The 9,641-nt window shown below is 36.4% G+C and overlaps 1 pseudogene; it reads left to right on the forward strand.

The window, feature by feature from the left end:
• The window catches only part of LOC107723259 (intron-binding protein aquarius-like), a 43,087-nt pseudogene that overhangs the window by 24,305 nt on the left and 9,141 nt on the right, over positions 1-9,641 (forward strand).

Consider the following 9,641-nt stretch of genomic DNA (forward strand, 5'->3'; position numbering starts at 1 on the left):
TTTTGTTTGTGAAGGGAATGCACCCCCGATCTACCTAAATGCGTCTGTTCGCGCGAATCATTCGTGATCCAGCTTCACCTACAGAAGAAGTGAGTATAAGGTTTTTTTAATGAATCTTTGCAAATCGCCTTTCCTAATAATGTGTTAATTAGCAAGTTTCACGATGAATGCGGCTAAAGTAAACAGTCTCTCTGAGAGCGGCTCGGAAGAGAGGGGCGGCAGAGCTCATTAACATTTAAAGGAAAATGCTACAAAACGGCTTGCTCTGAAAAGAGCTGTTTTTGACAGGTTAAAAAAGGTGTTTTTTACACTACCATTGAGAAATTTTAAGCAAACTATGTTACAGACTTTTCATTAAAGGGATACTCCACCCCAAAATAAAAATTTGGTCATTAATCACTTACCCCAATGTCGTTCCAAACCCGTAAAAGCTTCGTTCGTCTACGCAAGCAGCGTACGCTCTTCTGTGTCTGCCGCGACACAAGGATACGTTTTCTACGTGTATTTACGCTTCGATTTGAACGAAAACAGCGCATCCGTGCAGGACGGCTGACACATAATAGCGTACGCTGCTTGCGTTCAGCAGATATTCTCCAAAATGGCGCTACGGTGATGCGGAGAGACACAGAGGAGAAGAATTGTTGAATAAAGTCGTTATTTTTGTTTTCTTCGCGTACAAAGTATTCTTGTCGCTTCATGACGTTACGGTTGAACCACTGATGGCAGATGGACTATTCTGACGATGTCTTTCATACTTTTCTGGACCTTGACAGTGTAATTTACTTGGCAGTCAATGGGACAGTCACAAGCCTCCTGGTTTTCATCCAAAATATCTTAAATTGTGTTTCCGAAGACGAACGAAGCTTTTAGGGGTTTGGAATGACATTGGGGGTAAGTGATTAATGACAAAATGTTCATTTTGGGTTGGAGTATCCTTTTAAGACCCTAAAGAATCATATCAACTTGTGGAAAATGGGCATCCGATGACCCCTTTAATAGTGAATGTGTGTTCCCTATTCTAAAGTGTTACCACGATTATTAAACTTTATTTTCGGTTTCAGTTTCCGGCTAAATGAAAACTTGAATTTCGATAGCAGTGTTTTGGTCATTTCGGCTGTCTGTGAATCTGAGCTGAGGTTCACAAGTCTGCTTTCATTTGTTTTGCTCTTATCTCTTGCTGTAGATTCATATCAGCACCTTGGGGGATCCGTATGGACCATTAGCTCAGATCACAGATTAGTCAAACATTGTGTGGATTTTGACTAGGCTGTTTGTCCAGTGAAGCGCTCTTAATGAGTTCTGCCCATTAAATCCCCAGCCTCTGTCTCTCTCTCTCTGTCTGTCTGTCTGTCTCTTTGTCTGTCTGTCTGTCTCTGTCTGTCTCTCTGTCTGTCTATCTGTCTGTCTGTCTGTCTCTCTGTCTGTCTGTCTGTCTCTCTGTCTGTCTCTATTAAGCCTGTCACGATAACAACTTTTGGTTGTGCGATATATTTCCCCAGAAATAATTGCGATAAGTGATATTATTGTCATTTTAAAGACCATTTTATGCCACTGAATATATAATCATAATGTAACCGCATAATAATGCAAGAAGCCCTACACACTTCCAAATGACAAAAAACTTTTAATTTTTAAGAATATTTAGATCATGGAAATTAAGTATCAAAATATTAGATACCTTAAAAAACTTGAATAAATAGTGAATAAACATTTTCTAACAAAAAGTGCAAAGTAACAAGTAGAAAAAAAGAAAAATGCACAAAGAACTTGTATGGAGATTTTTCCATCTACAGATTTTTCCCTGACCTTCTTTTCTCTGTAAATTAAGGGTGCACACTATTCCTGAAAAACACAATCACTACTTGGCAGTCAGATGTCCGTATGCACAAAGGCACAGATCCCTAAACAAGATCATATCTGCAGATGAAACTTTGTTTGTAGAAGCATTTTTTAAATCTGAACTAGCACCTCATGACTACAGCACGTTATTTACAAGAAGCTGCAAAAGACCCAGGTGCAAGTGGAATGTAAAAAACACGGTGACATTAATTTTTAAGTAAATATAATGTGCGATATATTGCGTCACCAAAAATGATTGAGGTCATGTACATATATTGCGCGATAAGTCGATATATTGATTATTGCGACAGGCCTAGTCTCTATGTATGTCTGTCTGTCTGTCTGTCTCTGGTGTTGTAGGTAATGTCACTCTGGGAGGAATACATGAGTAAAGCGAAGCCAAAGCCCGGCCGAGAGGTGACGACGGAGGATGTGGCATCACACTTCCCCTTCCATAAGTACTTCTCCAACGCTCCTCAGCCGGTGTTCAAGGGCCAGTCGTATCAGGAGGACATGGACATCACCGAGGGCTGCTACCGCCACATCCGCAAGATCTTCACCCAGCTGGAGGTAGGGCTGAAACTGCTGTTTCTGTCCTACTCTGTACATTTGTCAACACCACCATTCAAGTTTGGGTTCAACAAATGTATTCAGCAAGACAGTAAAGTCATTTATAATGTTGATTTCTATTTCAAATAAATGCTGTTCTTTTGAACTTTCTATTGAAAGTTCTTCAATAATCAGAAATTAATTAGAATTTGTGGTGCAAAACTTTAAACTTTTCAGATGAGCCATGGTGCCATCAGTTTCATCACGATACGCCAGTGTGTTCGTAAAATACAATTTAAAATAGTTTGCATATGTGTGCTCTGATCAGAGCTTGTTATAGTCTGTTCATCCACAAAGAGAAACCCATCAATAGTGATCTCCCTCCCCCTCTGTTTACAGCCTATTATTCTGGGATCCCCTCTTTCTTTGATGCTGATTTCTCATCCTTTCATCTTTTGTGTTCATCTGCTGCCAACAAAGACACTCTCCTGTAATAAAGTTGTGCGTCAGAGCCGTGCGTGCGCGTGTTTGTCGGGATGTGTGTGGGTCTGTCTGCTGGGCATCGCTGTCTCTGCCACTGCGGAAGACTCAGGGTTAAAAAATGGCCTCATCAATATTGAATGCTTTGGTGGGATTAATATTAATGCAGAAGCGCATCAAATATTCATTTCCCAGTGAATGCGGTCCTGAAAATATCCAGCTGGGTTAACCTCTCTTCACTGCACAGATTGAACCAAAAAAGATACTTAATATCTGCATGTGCCGCCCATGCTGAGAGGAAACCAGAGATGCTGTTTCTAACAAATGACAGGAAGTAGAAAGTAGTCTCCTGTGCTAGATGTTTAAACACCAGCCTCACCTTGTGAAATTCATTGTCATTTCAAATATTGTGGTGGCTCTCACATTTAACCCTATAAGGCCTACTGTGTCATATTTGATACACAAATTTCTAAAGCCTCTAAATGAACAAATCTTTAATGAAAATCCTGTTTGACACAATCTACTCCATGCCTTCTGTCGTTCAGTATAACTGTCCAAACGTCTTCTTCAGCTCGAGCTTCACGTGTCTTCCTGCTGTCAAATCTTTACTGATTTTTATGAAGTAAACATAAGAATGACTTTGATATTGTTAGTTATATTTCCAGATGAACACTTACTGGACTGAAGCAGCTCAGCTTTACTTGATTCTACATCAATCATTTTTTAGAAAAATCAGTGAAATCTGATCATCAGGATCTTTTGAGGAGTGTTTATTTGTTCATCTCTCAGTCATCATTGGATTGCGTTGCATTATGTTTTGATTATCAAACTAAGCATTCAAATCTCATCTTAATAAGAAATTATTGGGAGATATAGAGTGATGACTGATATTTATATAATTTGATATAAAGATTTCATTGATTTACATTTCAGGCTATTTGAATTTCATCATAATGTGTGGTTATATAAATGTTAGCATTTGCACGAAAATTATTTATATGTGACCCTGGACCACAAAACCAGTCATAAGGGTAACTTTTTTGAAATTGAGATTTATACATATTATAAATAAGCTTTCCATTGATGTATGGTTTGTTAGGATAGGACAATATTTGGCCGAGATACAACTATTTGAAAATCTGGAATCTGAGGGTGCAAAAAAATCGGAATATTGAGAAAATCATCTTTAAAGTTGTTCAAATGAAATGCTTAGCCATGCATATTACTAATCAAAAATTAAGTTTTGATATATTTACAGTAGGAAATTTACAAAATATCTTCATGGAACATGATCTTTACTTAATATCCTAATGATTTTTGGCATAAAAGAAAAATCTATAATTTTGACCCATACAATGTATTTTTGGCTGTTGCTACAAATATACCCCAGCGACTTAAGATTGCTTTTGTGCTCCAGGGACACATATATGCTCACCAAGGCTGTATTTATTTGATCAAAAATAAAACTTTATTATTGTGAAACATTATTACAATTTGAAACATCTGTTTAAATGTAATTTATTTCTGTGATGCGCAACTGTATTTTCAGCATCATTACTCCAGTCTTAAGTGATCTTCAGAAATCATTCTAATATGCTGATTTGAGGAATGGATTCACATTGTTTTGGAGTCGTTGCCTGCTGTTTGACTGGTATATATGTATGTTTTTTTTTTTTTACCAGTGTTTGTGTGGTTTTAGCAATGCGGTGTTCATAAATGCGTCTCTTCCTCTCAAAGCGAGTGCAACGGTGATAGATGTCCCTATAGAAAATGCGCGAAATATGCGTTGTGTGTGTTTTGAGTTTTGACGTAAACAAGATCTTCTCCGCATTGATGTTCTCACGCCACGACCTGGTGGAGCTGGGCTTCAAGGTATCAGTCTGATGATTTTGATTCCTGTTTATTATATTTTTTGATATTTTTCAAGTTATTTCACCATTATTACATTATATCTTATCATTATTATGTCTCGTCTCGTCTCGTCCCGTCCCATCCCATCCCATCCCACCATCTTCATAGGTTAGGTTTATTATATTATATTATAGGACTGTCAAAATCGCTCAAAAACTAAATTCGAATTTTGTACTTAAATATTATCAAAATGCATAATTTCAGTTAGGGTGAAGAAAAGCTTTTGGCTTCTCTCCTGAGGCCACAAGAGGGCGCATCGAGCAAAATATTACTAATGCACATTTATTCAAAGCATAAGAAAACATGACTATCTGTGAAAAAAAGTGCATAATGTTTCAAATAATGTTTATAAACCAATTATAATTAAAAAATCTAAATATTGAGAAAATCGCCTTTAAAGTTGTCCAAATGAAGTGCTTAGCAATGCTTATTTCATGGAACATGATCTTTACTTAATATCCTTATGATTTTTGGCATAAAAGAAAAATCTATAATTTTGACCCATATAATGTATTTTTGGCTATTGCTACAAATATACCCCAGTGATTTAAGACTGCTTCTGTGCTCCAGGGTCACATCTTATATTATATTATATTATATTATATTTATTATATTAGTTTGCATTATTAAATATTGTAATATTATATATTTTTCAGGGGAACATACAACCGTACAGCCGTTTTTGCCAATTAAAAGCAAATGCATAAATCTAGTAAAAAATTAATCATGTTTTCTACACTAATTTCACAACCCTGCATCTTGAAAAAAAAATCTGCTGATTTGCAAAAAATGTTACGTAATTCGATGAGTTAAAAAATATAATTAAACCCTCCCTATTATGTATAGTTTTTTAAACAAAATAAGAATGAAAATTGTATAGTTATATATAGATATGTGTCGGCTTTAATACGCTTATACACAAAATAACAAAAGCAGTCAAATGTCAAAGGTATTCAAGGTGTATCACTTATATCCGGCAAATGAGTGGAGAAAGTGGAAATCATGATTAGGCATGACATAATGTCTTCAGAATCATTTATGGAGTCATGTCTTTTTGACAGTTTTTCTAGTAATTAAGGGATGATATAAGACAACTTCTTTACAAATGCTTGTGGAAAGCAAAAATGCTATGAAAAGCTCATCATATTTTGTGAGAAAGTGTGCTGTGCTCCAGCAAAACAGACACTATTTTTGTAATCAGCAGCCCAAAATTAGTATGAAAAAAGTATTGGATTTCATTCAGCAAATATGATGCAGGGGCAGTGTTTTAACTAATAAAAATGGAGTAACGTGACCTTACTGACTTAAACGTCTCTGCCTCTGTGTTACGCAGAACCCCGAGGACGGCTACAGTCGACTCAAACGCTGCATTATGATCATCATCAGTTGCCTCCTGTCATTAAAAACATGGCCTTTCAGAGATATTCCAACATGGAGCAGTCACTTTTTACTCGCTTTGTGCGTCTGGGTGTCCCTACTGTAGATCTGGATGCCCAGGGCAGAGCACAGGCCAGGTCAGTCCATTTGTCAGACTGGAAAGATGCTTTCATATGTACCCATGTGAAGTCACTATTGGTTTGTTTAGTTTGAAAGCTGAAACCTGACGCCAAAGAATCACACATAGGCTTGCTTGCAGTAGATGAGTTTGTTTCTTCGTGAGAACAGATTTGGAGAAATGTAGCATTGCATCAGTGTCTCAGCAATGGATGCTCTGCAGTGAATGGGTGCCGTCAGAATGAGAGTCCAAACAGCTGATAAAAACAGGCGCACGTTGCACGTTAGGTTACGTGTTAGGTTACGTGTTGTGTTATTACATTATTTTAAATTGTGCATTGTTAAATGTTATATTATAATATATTTTTCAGGGGAAACTTTATTTTAGTCAAACAGCCGTTATTGCCAATTAAATACAAGCTAATACATAATAAAAATCTAGTTAAACATTAATCAAGACATGTTTTCTACACTGAAACCTTGCAAAAACATTTAGCTGATTTGCAAAAAATCTTAATTTGATAAGTTCAAAAGTAGAATTAAAACCTCTCCATCATGTACAGTTTTTATATAATTTAAAATATATTATATATAAATTATAATTTTATATAATTATAAAAGAATGAAGATTTTATTATTATATATAGATGTGTCAGCTTTAATACACTTATCATAATAAAGGCAGTCAAAGGTTTTGTTTTAATGACAAAAAGTGTTCAAGATGTATCACTTACAATCGGCAAAGGTGGAAATCACGATTAGGCATGAAATGTCTTCAGAATCATTCATACATGTGAAAATGGGCCTGAAAATTGAACACGCATGAAGACTGCAATCTTGTCCTTGTGGCAGTTTTTCTGGTAATAAAAGGGACGTGTTCTCCGGATGCAGGACATCACATTACAAATGGATGTCGAAAGCAAAAATGCTACTAAATGCACATCACATGTAGTGAGAAAGTGTGACGTACTTGAACCAAAATGATCAAGAATCAAGTATTGGATTTCATTCAGCAAATATGATGCAGGGGCAGTGTTTTAACTAATAAAAATGGAGTAACGTGACCTTACTGACTTAAACGTCTCTGCCTCTGTGTTACGCAGAACCCCGAGGACGGCTACAGTCGACTCAAACGCTGCATTATGATCATCATCAGTTGCCTCCTGTCATTAAGAACATGGCCTTTCAGAAATATTCCAACATGGAGCAGTCACTTTTTACTCGCTTTGTGCGTCTGGGTGTCCCTACTGTAGATCTGGATGCCCAGGGCAGAGCACAGGCCAGGTCAGTCCATTTGTCAGACTGGAAAGATGCTTTCATATGTACCCATGTGAAGTCACTATTGGTTTGTTTAGTTTGAAAGCTGAAACCTGACGCCAAAGAATCACACATAGGCTTGCTTGCAGTAGATGAGTTTGTTTCTTCGTGAGAACAGATTTGGAGAAATGTAGCACTGCATCAGTGTCTCAGCAATGGATGCTCAGCAGTGAATGGGTGCCGTCAGAATAAGAGTCCAAACAGCTGATAAAAACATCACAATAATCCACAAGTAATCCACAGCACTCCAGTCCATCAGTTAACATCTGGAGAAGACAAAAGCTGAAACTAATCCATCAATACGTTCTTAACTTTAAACCGTGATGCAATGCTACATTTCTCCAAATCTGATAAAGAAACAAACTCATCTACATCTTGGATGGCCTGAGGGTGAACACATTTTCTGCACATTTTTGGGTGAACTATTCCTTTAACTAAAACTATTAAAAATTATTTTTTCGCTAATAGACAAAGCTGGAATAAAACAAGATAAAATATTAAATGAAAAACTTAAAAGTTGCTTAAAGGGGACATTGGATGCCCATTTTCCACAAGTTGGTATGATTCTTTAGGGTCTTCATGAAATGTCTTCAAAATTATTTGGTTAATTCCTCAATGGTCTTCTAAAACAACACCCTTTCTACCTTATCAAAAACATCTCTGTTCACAGCGAGCCGTTTCGGTGCATGTCTCTTTAAATGATAATGAGCTCTGCTCGCCCCGCCTCTCTCTTCCATTATTTGGTGTATTCAGTGGCACGTTACCATCAAAAACAAAACTAATCCACTGCGTGACGCCCTCAGTGGCTCTGATGTCAAGAGAAAATTATGAGAAAAAAAAAGTTAATTTTGACATCCAACTACAAAACACCTGCATTGCTTACGAGGCCTTGTTGTTGCTGCGCTGCTTGAGCACGGAGAAAATGACGGACAACGCACAACTGGCTGAGGGCGGAGATATGCTAATACAGGACAGTCCGTCAGCGGTCGTGGGCGGGGCTTGAGCAATATGATGTCAGCTATATGACATACACATGCTTCCCAAGAGCGTTTCTTCCTCTCCTGAATCATCATAAACAAGTGTCATTTCCAAAACACCTCAAAAATCATCATTCATTCTGTGGCGGAAATTACATTTGAAACATTTGTCTTGCTAAGGCTAATGTTATAGCTAGCATTTTATTTATCCTATATTCAAATAAATAGTAATTTAACTTTTTTTGTAATTTGGAAATGACAAAGTTCTGTTTAGTTAAATAATATTTTCTTTGATTTATCTTTGATGTATGAATAAATCTGTCATGAAAACAAGTTGTTATTACGGTCACTGTATAATTGTTTATATTTAAGAGTAGAAACATAATTATATAATTTAAATGTTATATAAAAACTGCCTTTTGTGCTATTTAAATGTATGTACAACCCAGTTTTTATTTTTGTTGATTTAGTTTAGGTTTTTTTTTATTAATTAATTGATTGATTATTAATTAAACTTTAGTTTCGATTTCAGTTTTCGGCTAAATGAAAACTTTAAATTTAGCTTAAAATCATTTTGTTGCATCACTAGTAATTTCTCAAAAAAATATATATAAAATTGAAAGCGCACCGTAAATATTGACATGGTTTGTTTCACTCTTTGTTTGGATTATTTAATGTAATATTTGGATAATATTTGGATTTTCTTAGTTTACGATTGACAGTTTGGATCTGGGACAAGAACAAAAAAATAACATCTGTATATAAAAGGTAAAAATGAAAAAAAATGAATTGAAGGCATGGAAAAAGTTTAAATATGATCTTCATATACCAAAAAAGGAACACATCCTCTTATGTTAAGTTGAGGAAATACGAGGCCTGACTTTCATGTCATGGATTTTTGAGAATCCTGGCAGATTCGTGTTGAAGCTCCTGAAACTCGGCATTGTTCCTAAGTGAAGACCGTACGGCATCCAGTGTGCAAGTCACATGAGTGCGGATATGTTTACTGGGGTCCTGGAGGGAATTGTCCTCATTACAGTATCCATGCAACACACACACACACACACACACACA

Source organism: Sinocyclocheilus rhinocerous, unplaced genomic scaffold, assembly GCF_001515625.1.
Source record: "Sinocyclocheilus rhinocerous isolate Xijiao unplaced genomic scaffold, SAMN03320098_v1.1 scaffold364, whole genome shotgun sequence".
In the NCBI taxonomy this organism is placed as follows: domain Eukaryota; kingdom Metazoa; phylum Chordata; class Actinopteri; order Cypriniformes; family Cyprinidae; genus Sinocyclocheilus; species Sinocyclocheilus rhinocerous.